The sequence below is a fragment of the Pseudochaenichthys georgianus genome, chromosome 24 (assembly GCF_902827115.2).
Source record: "Pseudochaenichthys georgianus chromosome 24, fPseGeo1.2, whole genome shotgun sequence".
NCBI classification, from domain to species: Eukaryota; Metazoa; Chordata; class Actinopteri; order Perciformes; family Channichthyidae; genus Pseudochaenichthys; species Pseudochaenichthys georgianus.
The window spans coordinates 25,750,236-25,765,440 of record NC_047526.1 but is presented as its reverse complement, the minus strand read 5'-3'; the positions used below and the strand labels follow the sequence as shown (position 1 = coordinate 25,765,440).

Below are 15,205 nucleotides of genomic sequence, written 5' to 3'. Positions count from 1 at the left end.
GATGCTCGCGGAGAATTTGGCCCCGGTGAAGAGGGATTCATTATCCCCTCGCATTTGAATGAATTTAGCAGTCTGCTCCTTGCTCCCTATCAACACAAATTGTTGCAGTAAGATTTGTATAACAAAAGCAGTTAAATAAATAAATTAGCTTTATAATGAATCCCAACAATATGAAAACCATGGTTCTGGTTTACAACATGTCGAAATATGTTCACTTCATATTATTTTATGTATGTAATATAAAGAAGACATCTCCAATCGCCTGTATCTTTAAATAAAACAGTTAAATCGGTTTACTGTTTCATGTCGTTTACTATTTGGGTGAGTTGAAACCCTATACTTACATTTAAAAACAAATCCAGCTCCAGCCGAAGCTTCAGCCGTTGCCGGGACGTTAGAAGCCATTTTCTTTAAAAAAAACTCATTCGTCACCGTCGCCCATTGCATCCTGGGATATGGTACACCGCGGAGTGTACATCAGATGTATCCTCAAAATCTGGGAATAGAAGGCTGCATTTGTGGGCTGCATTCGGAGGAATCTTGTCTTTTTTTTTAATTGGGACAGCCTTCGTGATGTATGCGGTCTTCGAATGCATCCTCAGGAGGATGCGGCCGCTGAATTGGGACATAGCCACAGTGTTGTCATAACTCGATGGAAAATCGTCTAAACGGCACCAGACTTCAGATTACAGTTAATGGTCTTGCCTTCAACACCTCCATATGACAATAGTGAGTTTTCCTCAAAAGCTGTTGCCATGGCAACACATTCCTCTCTGTTAAGCACAATATTGCTATAACTCCTGTGTAAATGGTCAAAAACTGTTCAAACTTTACATGAGTTCTAACCGTCAACCCCTCGAGACATATATGTGTCAGTTTTAAAATTTCGCCAAATGGTCACCGTCAAACACGGTTTTCTCATAACTCCAGTTAACATGCTCCAAACGGCCCAAAACTTCACAGGTTTGATAACGATGCAGCCCTCAACACATCTATGCGTATTATGGGGTGTCATCAAATACCGTTGCCATGGCGACAGATCACCCGCCATCAAACACAATGTTTGTATTACTGCTGTAACTCAAAGACATTGTCCTATCGGCCTGAAACTTCCCACGTTTGCCAAGGGCCGAGTTCTCGAGACACACATCGACGTGCGGACAACAGCCTGCGGACAACAGCCTGCAGAGCGTCGAAGACCCGCTCAATGCTGCTTGCAGCTTTAATGATTATTATTATTATTATTATTATTATTATTCTACATCTGTTTACCTCAAAGACACATGAAACAGCACAAATGAAAAACAAAACGCCATGAGCACACTTACTCCTTTCTCATTCTCACACACAATCACTCACACACATACAAGGTATAAGGAGGTTTAATATGTAAGAGTGGGTATGAGTTTGGGAATGAGGAAGTGAGAGAAAGAGAGAGAAAGAAAGAAAGATATAAGGTGAAAACTGCGACTTGCTGTAAACCAAATCTACTGTTTGTTGTCTCTGTACACACACACACACACACACACTGTACATCCAGACACACACACACACATTTCTCAGCTGATACCACTCTTCCACATCCATACCAACACACCTACATCATATTAGTTGCATACATGTATTCCAATGTCTGTCAGGGCCCCATTATACAACAGGCAAAGAAACCAAGAAATGACAAGCATGTAATTCAATGGTAAAATGTCACATCTGGTAATATAGAGTAAAAAGGACAAATTGAACTATTTTCCTCCAATATAAAACCCTGACATTACAAAATGCATGATTTTATACCGGTATGGCGGAGAGATCAAAAGATGTGGTTATAATGGGAGTGGATGGGACATTTTTGTCCGCGAGTAGCTAATGTGTGACTTTTTTGTTTAATCTGATTCTGTGCAAAAACTAATTATCCACCAAAATCAATGTTGTTGCTAATCTTTGATATATCCAAGACTATGATAAAAAAAAAGCCGACTCCCCCAACATTTATTATATGGAAAATAACTGCCTTTTTGTGCATGTTTTTCATAGAAAACACAAATTCATGTTTTCAAACTGGCAGTTCAAGGGTTAACATCCTGAACATAATTTAACATTTGGTATTTTTGATCAGGACTGAAGTTGATTGAAAGATTTAACCCAAAAAAGTTTTAAAAAATATTAATCTGTTGTCATTTTAGAGCAGTTTTTGGAAGTGGACATTTTTGTCCCGAATGACTAATTTGTAACTTTTTTGTTCAATCTGATTTTGTGCAAAAACTAATAATGCAAACAAATCCATTTTGTTGCTAATCTTTGACATATCCAAGACTGTTATAAAAAAAAAGAGCCAGTCCCCAGATATGTATTTTTTGGAAAATAACACATTTTCTCTGTTTTCATCATGAAAAAAAACAGCGGTTTCATGTATTCAAAATGGCATTTAAAGGGTTAAAATCCTGAAAATGATTACATTTTTGGTATTTTCTATTAGGGCGGAAGTTGCTTTAAAGATTGAACACAAAAAAGTTGTGAAAAAAACTTTTTAATATAATGTTTTTATCAAAGTCTTTTGCAGTGGACATTTTTGTCTCGAATGACTAATTTGCTTAGTCCAATCGAATGATACCGGAGGGTTAATGCTGCAATCAAGTTAAACCTTGAATTCAGCATCACATGTTCCCTAAATATTGACAGAGAACCATAGAGGGGAGCATTGCCCCTCTCTGTGTGTAATGTAAAGACGGTTAGATCAATATTTGAGGAGTATGTGGGGCTTTTACAGCTGCTGTTATTGCATGTCACCCAATCATGTGAAAACTGTATGTGAGATGGACGATGGACTGAGAGTCAACATGTTTTCTATGAAGAACTTATACTCTATTTGTCAACATGTCTAGACTTGAATTTAGGTATCTAATCTTTATTTACATCAGCACAGTTGAAACCCTGTCATCCAATACAACAGTCAGAATACAAAAGGGATACTACTTGTGGGAACATATTGTCCCATTAAAACAAACTGCAAGGAGAAATTACACAACATGACACCACTACATCCAAATACAGAATACTCGTTAGTAATTGGCTAAAAGGGACTGTGCCTGTGAACACCCCTAAGTAGCATACCTGTGTGTCCAATAAAGTTTCCCCATCAGCTGAGCTCAATCTTTACAACAGACCTATCAACAACTCTACAGCAGAGTGGGGGCTCTCAGTGGCCTCTAGTGGATCATTATGTTTCTGCAGAACAGCACATCAATGTCCCCCCTCCATAAATGAATCCTACATAACTACACATGCCCATTTTCAATCGGAGCAGTCATTATTTCCTGCTTTATTGTCCTTGAGAAAGACTTAAATGAAATCCTCACTCAATGTTAGCCTTTTTCCTGGATTATATCATCAACTTGCAAATGTATGTGATGTCAAAAGTCCTAGAATTCAGTCTATTTGTAAAAAATAAGAATTACTATTTGATTTAACATATGTTATGTGTTATTGGTCAACTATCCATTATTCCAGCACTCTCGTGGTGAGCTTTTTAATAAGTAAAGGAGAAAATAAATTTGATAACGGTGTCTCTTTTTGAATAGTCTAAAAAAGGTTTTTAAAAAATGAAAAAACAATTAACTCAAGGTCCACTTATTAGTTTAAAGTTTAAACCGTCATGAGAGTTTGTTCAGCGGTGAGATGATTTTTGTCGATACTTAGTATGTTCAATAATCAAATGCGTATTACTAGTATTCAATGTTTAACATGATGGTTAATGGATGCCACTGGTTGTAATAATCATTGTTAATTAACATTGTAGTCCATCTATTAGATTTTACAGAGATTTCAACTATATTGTCATTCTTAAGAGCAAAACTTAAAAGCTAGTTTTCATGGACCTTGTGTCAAGTTTTTTTTTTATATTGTAGGCTAATTACCTTATATTGGCCTTAACCCTCTGGAGTCTAAGGGTATTTTCTCGATTTTTAGATGTTTTCTTAAATCACCTTTTAAATGTATTTCTTCTAACATGGAACCCCATGTGTTACATATCAAAATGCTCAGGACAATCTCTGGTATTGCTATATATGCAAATTACTCAGCTTAGAGCACTGTTTGATGAGATAAGTAGCTCAAAAGCTTAAAATGTTACATCCGATTTTCAGAAAATCTTCAAAACTCTTGTGAAAACACAAATGTACTCATGTGATCGAATTGTTTTGGTGTTTTAGATTTGGTTACCAAAGTCTTAGGATCACAAAAGCAGTGAAATATTTGAATTACACTGTATATAAATGTGTTATTCATGTCTAAAATGAAAAACATTCAATTCAAATTTTGAGTAAAACAGGTGTTTATCACTCTACTTTCACCACAGCAGGGACTGAGATACATTAGGACTGAATAATGACTTCATATTACATACCAAGGTTCATGTGATGTATACAAATACAAATTGAGCATTCAACCTTTGTTTTCAACCAACAATTTATTATAAACTATTTATATAAATATAAGAAACCGGAAAATATAACTATTTACAAAATTGAACATCAGAACTTTCAACCAACTATTCATTATAAATGTCAAGACAGTGTCAAGGTCTTTGTCTGTCTTCCAAGACAGTGGGTCTGGCTGCTGTGAAGATGGGGGTGATGGTGCATGGGCTGCTGTGTAGGTGGGGTGTACAAGTGCTATACAAGACCTCCACGACACCTCCTTGCTGGCTGGGTTGAAGGTGATGGCTGTGGTGGAGCCTTTGTGCTGAGGTGTATCTTGACCTGGTGGCAGCCGCAGATGGAGGTGGAGGCAGCTGTAGTGATGCTGGTCTGCTGGTCCTTGGTGGTGATGGCTCTGGTGAAGGCCCTTGAGCCACAGTAGATCTTGACCTGGGGGCAGGCACAGATGGATGTTCTGGCTGCTGGATACTGCCACTAGGCCCAGACAGCTGTGAAACATCTCTGTAAAACAAATTAAAATGTAGGACAATAATTACAACTAATTTCATTGAAATAAAGTTCAAGTAAAATGTTGCTCAAGCACAAATAACAATGCACACATAAAAAGAAAGTTTGGGAGGTTGGAGAAGGAGTCTCTCTCGATCACACACACACACACACACACACACACACACACACACACACACACACACACACACACACACACACACACACACACACACACACACACACACACACACACACACACACACACACACACACACACACACACACACACACACACACACACACACACACACACACACACACACACACACACACACACACACACACACACACACACACACACACACACACACACACACACACACACACACACACACACACACACACACACACACACACACACACACACACGTATTTCCAGTTACTTTACATTATTCAGTATAAAATCACAGACACACATATACATAGGCTACATCTGATTACAAAGTCTCATCTGTACAGGATGGTAAAATAATAACAGGCACACATCTTTCACACACAGTGACCTCACGAGCTACCCACAATGCAACACGCGCCATATATATATATATATAAATACGCCATTTTCATGGAGGTGCAAATATCCTGGAAGGGCAAATATAAACAGCTAGCTAACGTAGCCAGGCAGAGGGCACTAGGTTTTTTTTATGAATTAACGACCGAAGAAATCGCTACATGTCTTCGGATTACATCTCTGGACTTGAGGGGTGTGCTCTAGGTCGTTACCAGCATAAACTAGAGCTGTGTGGGTTGTCGAAAGTGGCCTTCGTCGATTTTGGCTGCATCTACATCTAATTTCTGGAAACACCAGGTGAATATCCCACTTGTCACAATAATATTATCATGCCATTGCATGTGGTATTTTAGAGTTGACTAGATATTGATTAAGGCAATAGACTATGATATTCAGTACAGGAAGCTTAGCAACACCTAGAAGGTGTACGGCTAAACCCTTGGCCTGCTTGCACCTTGCGTAAAACGGCGGACACCGGAAGTATGGTGTCGCCCTCGGCCCAATACCCGTATGTGTGTGTGAAAGAATGACAGTCTCATCTGTACAGAACAGTATTGAAGAAACACACTCCTCAATGTCAGTCTTGGTACTTTAATGACAAGGATGACGACACCCTGAAACAGAGCAATGCCGCAGGATAAGCTGACAAAATATTACATACATGCATGTCATGACCAATACACATATATTCAATTACATATATTAAAGACACACTAAACAGAAGTGGAAACAGTCTTACATGAGTGAGTGGATGAACGTCTCAACTCGAGGCGGAGTGAATGAACAACATGTGAACTAAAATGGCCGCTAGGCACTACCGGGTCAAAGCACGGCATATCCGGGCAGCGACAGCAGTGACGCTGCCCTCTAGTGGCCGGCGATAAACTCTTCATCCCGCCCCAGACCGGAAAACTATGGGCCGGAATAGGTTAACGGTCTAAATCCAGCTGCCGGACTCAGGCTCGTAACGTGCAGGCGGCCTCCTCACGCGGCCTGGCCGAGTAGGCTGGGGCAGCATCGGCGGCGACTGCGGCACCGGTGCGCTCAGGAAGGCACCCGTAGGAACGGTGAGGTCAGAGGACGCCTCACCAGCAGGTGCCGGTGGGGAAGCGCCCATAGCCGAGTCGCGGGGTCCAACAGCCGGCCGCTGAGTGATCCCCTGGGGCGTCGCCCAGCCCGGGTGGATAGGTGGGGGCTGATGGTCCAGAGCAGCGGGCTGCGGCAAGGGCACCGCCGGCTGCTCACGGGCGCAGGGTGTGGCCGGCGTATAGGCACGGAGGAAGCGCCGGTTGCGCAGTGTCAAACGTCCCGAACCGTCAACCCTGATCCGATACTGGTCGTGGCCCGGAGACTCCACCACGATCCCTGACCTGTCCCATTTATGGGGGCTCAGGCCTGGCTGGTTCTGGAGGAATACCCTTTCGCCGAGTGCCAATGGGCAGAGCGGTCTTGAGTGAGTCCCCAGGGACTCGGTGGTACAGGACATACGGGTCCGAAGGGCGTCCTCCTTCGCCGCCCATGCCTCGCGCCATAGCAGGCGGATGTGCGGGTTCGAGAACTTCTCGAGGCGGTCCACGAAGGAGAGCGAGCCACGAAGGGGAGCGAGCCACGAAGGGGAGCGAGCCACGAAGGGGAGCGAGCCACGAAGGGGGCGGCCGAAGATGATCTGCGCTGGCGAGAGTTTGCAGTGGGGGTCAGGCGTGTTTCGCAGCTGCAGCATAGCACGCAGGAAGCGGTCCTGATCAAGGCCGCCCGACGGGCCGGTGTTGGACATCAGGAGGCGCTTAACGGTCTTAACCGCAACTTCTGCCCTCCCATTCGACTGCGGGAAAATAACGGACGACACACGGTGTTTGACGTGCCATAAGCAGAGGAAGTCCTCAGTGTGGCTCGCCTTGAATTCCGGACCACCGTCGCTCGAGAGCTCCTCCGGTACGCCGAAGGTGGCGAAGAATGAACGGAGGTGTTGGACAAGGCCAGCTGAGCCCGCCAGGGCAGTACCCGCCGTAGAGCTCAGGACCTCTACCCAGCCCGAGAGACGGTCCCTGACAACTAGGTAGTGGCGGCCCCCATAGTCGAAGAAGTCAGCAAACACCGCCTCGAATGGCGTGGACGGGGTGAGGATGGCAGGGGGGGTGTAGCCGCCTGTGACGGAGCATTGCGGTTGCAGTCTGCACATCCGTCCCTGGTGGCCTGAATGTCCCCGGACATCCCGGGCCAGTAAACTATGGCTCGGGCATGCTGCCCCATCGCTGAGGTTCCCTGGTGGGCGGCATGGAGATGCTGAAGGACTCTCCCACGGAGGGATGGGGGGACCACGACGCGGTCCCGATAGAGCAGGACGTCGTCCTGTGCGTAGAAGGACTCACAGACCGATGACAGACTCGCCAGGGCAGGGTCATTTACGTCAATCCCACCCTCCTGCTCGATGAGTTGGAGGAGGTGGCCGAGGCATCCGTCAGTCGCTGTCTCCCGTGCGAGGAGGGGCCAAGAGATGGCTCCGAGCTCCACGGCGTCAGGCCCGCTCGGCAGCCCCAATGAGAGGTCGTTCGCTGAGCCCGAGGGGGAAGGATGCCTCGACGTGGCATCAGCGGCATAGTTGCTCTTGCCAGGCAGATGCACAATGTCAAAGCGCCATGGGAGGGTGCGCTGCTTGAGTCTAAACAGACGCGAGTTTGTGATCTCATCCAGCGTACGGTCGCCAAAGATCTTCACCAACGGCTTATGGTCGGTGACCACGACGAGGTCGGTGTCATAGTGGATGGTGTCATCCACACAACGTTCCTTGCGTTCATAGTCCGAGAGGACGGCATCAAACCGACGGTTGTAGCCTTCCCCTGATGACAGGAAACCCTGTGGTGCCCTTGTGTAGCGCCAACGGCCGAAGGGTGTGATGAAGGTAGTGAGGTGGCGATCCGACTCACGCAGGGGGACACTGTGGTAGCCGTACCAGGGGTCCGTGGCGGTCTTCCAGGTGCCCTTCGGGACGCGGCGTGCAAGGTGGAACGGGGACTCAGTGGCGAAGGTCTCACGTTGGCAGAATTTGTTAAGGGGGAGAGGTCCATGGTCCTGCGTGGGGAACCGTCGTGCTTCCAAGTGACTACCATACGATGGCATCACGTCACAGGCTCGCCGTATGGCACACGTTCAATGACCGCAAGGGCTTCGTCCCGCAGTAGGTCATCATGGACCCTCCGCTGCCAGTGTAGAGGCACTGTAGCCGCGGTGTGACATGCCCTAGGCGTAGCTGCGGGGTCCACGTGCATCTCGATAGGTGGCCCCTCCATGCATGGTAGTGCTCGATGGGGGCAAGTATTGAACGAGGCATATCTCCCGAGTAGCCAATCTTTCATCCTGTAATTGTTCTCTGGCTTACAAGGGAACGGCAGTGCTACGGGGGGACCGTGCGCTGAGGACATGTGCACTGGGCGTCCCGGGGGGTCACCTGGCGCCACGCAGCCGCCGTTGGCTGACCTCGTCGCATTGACGGACAAGGGCTGGTCTGGCGTGTCAGCCGTGTCAGGGCTACGCCTGTCCTTGTGCCCCCCTGCAACGTCGTCCGATGGGAAGTTCGCGGGCAAGAGGCCAAGGTTGAGCAACGACTCGTAGGAGAGGTACATGGCCCGGACCGAGCTGCTCACATATACCATGGAACGGCAGGAGGTGACACGCCCCCCGCTGCAGGTTGTCGAGAGCCTAGCGAAGAACGCCCCCTCGATGGATATAGGGATCGGTTGGCGGCTGACAGGCTGAGGCTGACGGGTCGCAGGTCGTCCCGCGAGAAACCGCAGGCCAGGAACTCCTCCAGCGACCAAAGGTCCGACTGCGCGCCAGTGTCCGCGACGGCGGATATCCGAGCTCCATCGGCTGAGCCCCGGTTGCCGGTGCCATCCCTCAGCCCGACTGGCATGTCCATCGAGATGGTGATTAATGCTCGGGAGTGGTCTCTCAGCCTGGCCCGTCTCCATTCGCCCTTGGAGAAGATGTGGTGCTCGAGTCTGATAGGTGCTTGCCTGTTGACACATCCGTGCGACGTAGGGGCGCGGCGTCGGCTCCTGTGACGTCGGCCAGGGCGGGCCCCAGCTTGCACCGATGAGACCTGGGAGACCGGCTCCGACCCCATGGCGGCCTGTTGACTGTCGGACGACGGCTGTTGACGCCGGCGGGCCCTATAGCAGCCGATGCGCACCTGGTGAGGCTTAGGATTCCACCTGCGAGGCCCCTCCGTGAAGACGTTAAAGACGCTCTTACATTCCGGGCACGAGGCACGTTTAGCCCCGTCCGCAGGGCTCGGGGCGGGGCTCGTCTGTGGAGTCGTCTTCAGGCGCCGGAATGACGACATGGCTGATAGGGAGGACGACGGGAGAGCGTTACGGGCCATCTCTCTGTTCTTGACGAGTGCAATTACGTCATTAACTGGCTTAACCAGGACGTCAGGTGTCCCCAGCGTCTCGCGGCCAACCTGATCTCACCAGAATGCGTGACTCCACCACGACTTCTTAACACCACAATGCGTGGTGGAGTCACGAACTTTGTTACATTTACGTGTCAGCACCACACAAACAACCCCAATGTAAAGTGAATGAGGCTCCTTTGTCGTGGTGCACACACGCATTTCTACAACGTCCCACAGTGAGCTTTTATTCTATAAAACGTTTTTTTTAAATCTACTTTATAGCTTGTAGTAACTCACGGGAGGCTTCTTTTATTTTATTTGTATTCATAATAATTTTAAAACAGTGCATTGTGTGTAATACAACTATGATTTTTATTAAATTAGTTAGTTTTTAAGGAAGGCCAGAGCTTCAGCTGTGTCAAATAGATTGTTCCCTTTAGTTAACGTTATTTAAAAGATAATGATCATGTCCCCTGTATTGTATTACGAGCGTCCATTCTCATTGGATAACGGAGAATTTTACACCCGGAAGTAAGTATTCTCCTTACGGTCGATTGATTTTACAGTGATATCTGCACTACTCATCGACTAAAAAACACCAGATTGTCCTACACAATATTGATTGGTTTGAATTGTGTACAATGCTTTTGTATTTTCCCCCTTCAATTCGGAGAAACAAAGAGAGTTAGACACTACACTACCCAGAATCCTCAGCTATCGTTTGGGACTACACCATGTGCTTAGCTTGACAAACCCCGTGATCAGTCCTCAAGCTCTTTGATTGGTTGACCTCCAACTGGATTCCATATGAAAAAAAGGTTTCGGAAAAGAGAAAATCATACTTTATTCAGCAGTGCTTGCTTTACTCTTTGAAAGTCATCACATGAATGCATTGTAATAAATGGTTTGGCTGCATTAAATATTACACATCTGTCGTAGTTCTTTATTTATCTACAGAGATCGGGCTCAGAATAGACCGGAAACTATTCTTTTACCGTTCTGTTTTAATTTCACAATAAAGTTAGTAGTCATATTTTGTTTTGATATTATTGTTTTTTATTAACTACTAGACCACTGGGTCATGTTAAGACCATCTTTTCTGTGTTGCTGTGGGGTTTTTCCATCTCTTTTGTGTTACAAATATCAAAACAATAACAAAATAATATTCGTCGTAAACTAAACCGGAAACAGCAGTATATTTTATTTTGTTAACACTGTAAACTTGACAGCCTTTTAACCTATGCTTTTAACCCAAACCACCTACTGGTTAAAGCACCTTATTGCACGTTTAGAGTAATTGCAATGCAGGAAGATTGTGTTGCTTTTTAACGACTGTTTAAAATGCCTTTTTCTTAATGTCTTTCATTTTTGTAAAGCACTTTTGAATGTGTTATATTTTATGAAAACATTTAAATATTAAGAGTACATACAAAATAGTGGGAAAGTAGAAGGTCAATGATATAAATATAGAATAGAAAATATCAAGAAGATACTCAAATTATATCTAGAATAAAACAGTTTAGTGCCTGATAGGAGGATGTGCTAACTAATAAGGCTTTATTTAAACATTAAAGAATACTTTAGGTTAAGGTCTTCTTTTAAATAGGAAAAAAGCTTTGGGGTTATCTATCTACAGATAAATATTAAGCCTGACAAAGTCTAAATTGCATGGTTTGTTTTGGAACTTGACAATCAACTTTCCTGCAATGTTAACTATGTTGAAGCACTTATTTTAACTGATATTATACACATTAATTATAATCTTATGTATGTAGATAGTATAAGAAATGTGCAGAATACGACAGTGTAATGGTGGAAGTATACACACATATTGATAGATGTCTTGTAATGCACTGTTAAGGAACCTGTGACCCAAGTTTGTAATTCATTGCATAACTACACTATTGTGTATATATGATATGTCAATAAACCTTAGAAAATCTTGAAATCTTGAAAGGGATGTGCAAAATAGCAATTATATACAGTCTTTAATTAACTATTAGAGAATAACGAGTAATGAATATGCTTTAAACGGATCTGCAGATAAATATTTAGTCTTCTCAAGCACCAACTATCAAATATCTCGCCTGATTGTTGGCACTTGACAATCACCTTCACTGAATTTCACTCAGGTGTAACTAAAGTCTGATTTAAGGGTTGTTTATATTTCACATCATTAATCCAAATCTGTAAAGTAACTAAAATAAATGTAGTGGAGTAAAAATACCAGGATAACCTTAAAGAAAGCACTCAGGATTATAAAAGACCCCCATCACCCCAGCCACAAACTGTTCTGTCTGCTGCCGTCTGGCAAGCGGTACCGCAGCATCCGGACTAAAACCACCAGACACAGAGACAGCTTCATCCCACAGGCTATACGATTATTAAACACCTGAACTTAGAAACAACATCCATAACATTCATCTGGCTGCTACTTAGAAATTATTGATCTAATATATCATATTCCAATCACTTGTATATAGACTCTTATTGCACTATTTCACTATTTTTTCTGTGTAGGCCTATCTGTTTTATTGCGTAGCACTGTTGGAGGAGCCTGTGACCTAAGGGGGGGGTATAGTGAATAGTGTGCCGTCGATGGGTTTCATTCCATTTCAAAGTCCTTTTTGACGCTCTGTGTAAATTTAGCACACTGCCACTCCAACATCCAATCTCAGAGGTTGAGGACTGATCGGGTTTGTCAAGCTAAGCACATGGTGTAGTCCCAAACGATAGCTGAGGATTCTGGGTAGTGTAGTTGTCTTCGGCCATCCTAAAACTCCGAAAAAAACATTGTTTCTCCGAAACGAAGGGGGAAAATACAAAAGCATTGCACACAATTCAAACCAATCAATGTTGTGTAATTAACAAGGATAATCTGGTGTTTTTTTAGTCGATGAGTAGTGCAGATATCACTGTAAAATCAATCGACAGTAAGGAGAATACTTACTTCCGGGTGTAAAATTCTCCGTTATCCAATGGGAATGGACGCTCGTAATACAATACAGGGGACATGATCATTATCTTTTAAATAACGTTAACTAAAGGGAACAATCTATTTGACACAGCTGAAGCTCTGGCCTTCCTTAAAAACTAATTTAATAAAAATCACAGTTGCATTAGACACAATGCACTGTTTTTTGAGAACACAAATTCGTAACTAATGTAATTTTTACATTCTGACGAAAAATACAAATTATTATGAATACAAATAAATAAAGAAGCCTCCCCGTGAGTTACTACAAGCTATAAAGTAGATTTAAAAAAACGTTTTATAGAATAAAAGCTCACTGCGGGACGTTGTAGAAATGCGTGTGTGCACCACGACAAAGGAGCCTCATTCACTTACATTGGGGTTGTTTGCGTGGTGCCGACACGTAAATGTAACAAGGTTCGTGACTCCACCACGCATTGTGGTGTTAAGAAGTCGTGGTGGAGTCACGCATTCTGGTGAGATCAGGTTGCTCGCGGCGTATGTCCGAGTCATAAATGCCATTGAGCAGAACATCACGGATGATGTGGTCGGTATAGTCCACGTCCTTACCACACTCGCATACCGCATTATATGCGCATGTCTCTGCTTTACCCCGCACTCTGGCAGCGAATGCACGGAATGTCTCATCGCATTCCTGGCGGAACTGAAGTAGCTCGGTGCGCAGGACGCATGTAGCGACTGGGATGACAGCTAGGGAACGCATGACGGTGATTAGGTCTGGCAAGGGTCCGGAAGCGGCGTCGGGGGTGGCTTTCAACAGGCTGTCTCCAAGTACAGGCCCAGCGCACTGAAACAGCTGGAAGGGGGCCTGGGCATCCCCTATGCCTGAGCATTACTGGGGGGACGCTATTTTAAATTAGGTCATCCCAAACAATGCCAAACAAGTGCGCACGCGCGCAGTGCACTCACAAAACGGGCAGACAGGTCCACAGAAACTACCGGTATGCTTAGTCCTACTTTACTTACTGTACTGCAAAAAGCAGACGGCGCTGTGCTCAACAGACACACACAGACTCAAAACCATGGACACACTGGCACATACGTTACATAAACAATGTGTAGGCCTAAATTGCATAAACTACAGTATTGCAACTAAGCAGACAGCGCTGCTTTTCTCTCTCTCTATCTCCACTTTCAAATCTATTTAAAACTCATAACAAACAAACAAAATTCCCAAAGTTGTCCTGAAATTAACTTATTAAATAAACAAAACGAAAAATATATATAGCCTACTAATGCAAACATTGAATCTGGACTGGAAATTATTCTGATTAGGCCTAGCCTACATTGCAAATAAGCAGACAGCGCTGATTTTTTCTCACACACACACACACACACACACACACACACACACACACACACCACACACCACACACACAACACACACCACACACACACACACACACACCACACACACACACACAACACACACACACACACACACACACACACACACACACCTTGTGTTTTGAAGACTGATACATCAGATATGGATGAACAAACTTTGCAGCCCAGTTTCCCAGCTTTGCAGTCTATCCACGGGTATGTCTCTTGTTTCCTCCGCCACATCTCCTCCGTCCACACCTCTGGGAAAGGTGAGCTTGAGCTAGCCAGGGGAACGTTGCTAGCGCAGCTAACGTGCACGTTAGCTAGCATTATCCACGTCTTTAGGCGGCTCTTCTGATGATGTACTGTAGTACTAGTAGCAGCTTCACTTGTAGCTTCGGTGCTGCTAGACTCTTTCTTCTTGTGAATTATATTCTTTTTAGAAAAGAAGTCAAGTAAAAAATGTTTGCCTGCCATTATAGAGCTTTTTCGTTAGCGTTCTTGAGGGAAAGAGCTGCCGCAAAATCGGCGGGCGGTAAACTGGCCGTGGGTGTGTCACTGACACTTCCCCAGCTCGCCGCGGGGTCACGAGCGTGATGACTAATCATAATTCTTTAAGGAAATCGTTTTTTATTTTTTATTATAATTACTGTGAAATGTATTATGTTTTTGTCATTATTACAACAAATACACACTTGCAACTGATAAGACTGGCAATGATTTTATATTTATTAGACTTTTACAAAAAAGATCATGCTCCAAATAAGTGGGGGTACGGCATACCCCCGCGTCCAACGCCCACTACACCACTGGAAGTCGGCAACTGTAAAGTTTTTTTTAGCCATTTTCTCTGTCTCTCTCTCTCCCCTTACAGACGTAAACTGATGGGAGACACGTGGTTTATGTTTTGTTTACTTGGTGGGTAGGTCCTTAGTGATTTCTCGATGTCCATTGGTCATTTCAGACCATGATGGCTGCCGGTGTTGTGCCGT

General features: G+C 44.7%; 1 long non-coding RNA gene across 1 annotated transcript in view; it reads left to right on the top strand.

Moving 5' to 3' along the window:
- The window catches only part of LOC139433155 (uncharacterized), a 130,016-nt gene that overhangs the window by 76,580 nt on the left and 38,231 nt on the right, over positions 1-15,205 (top strand). The window lies entirely within an intron of this gene.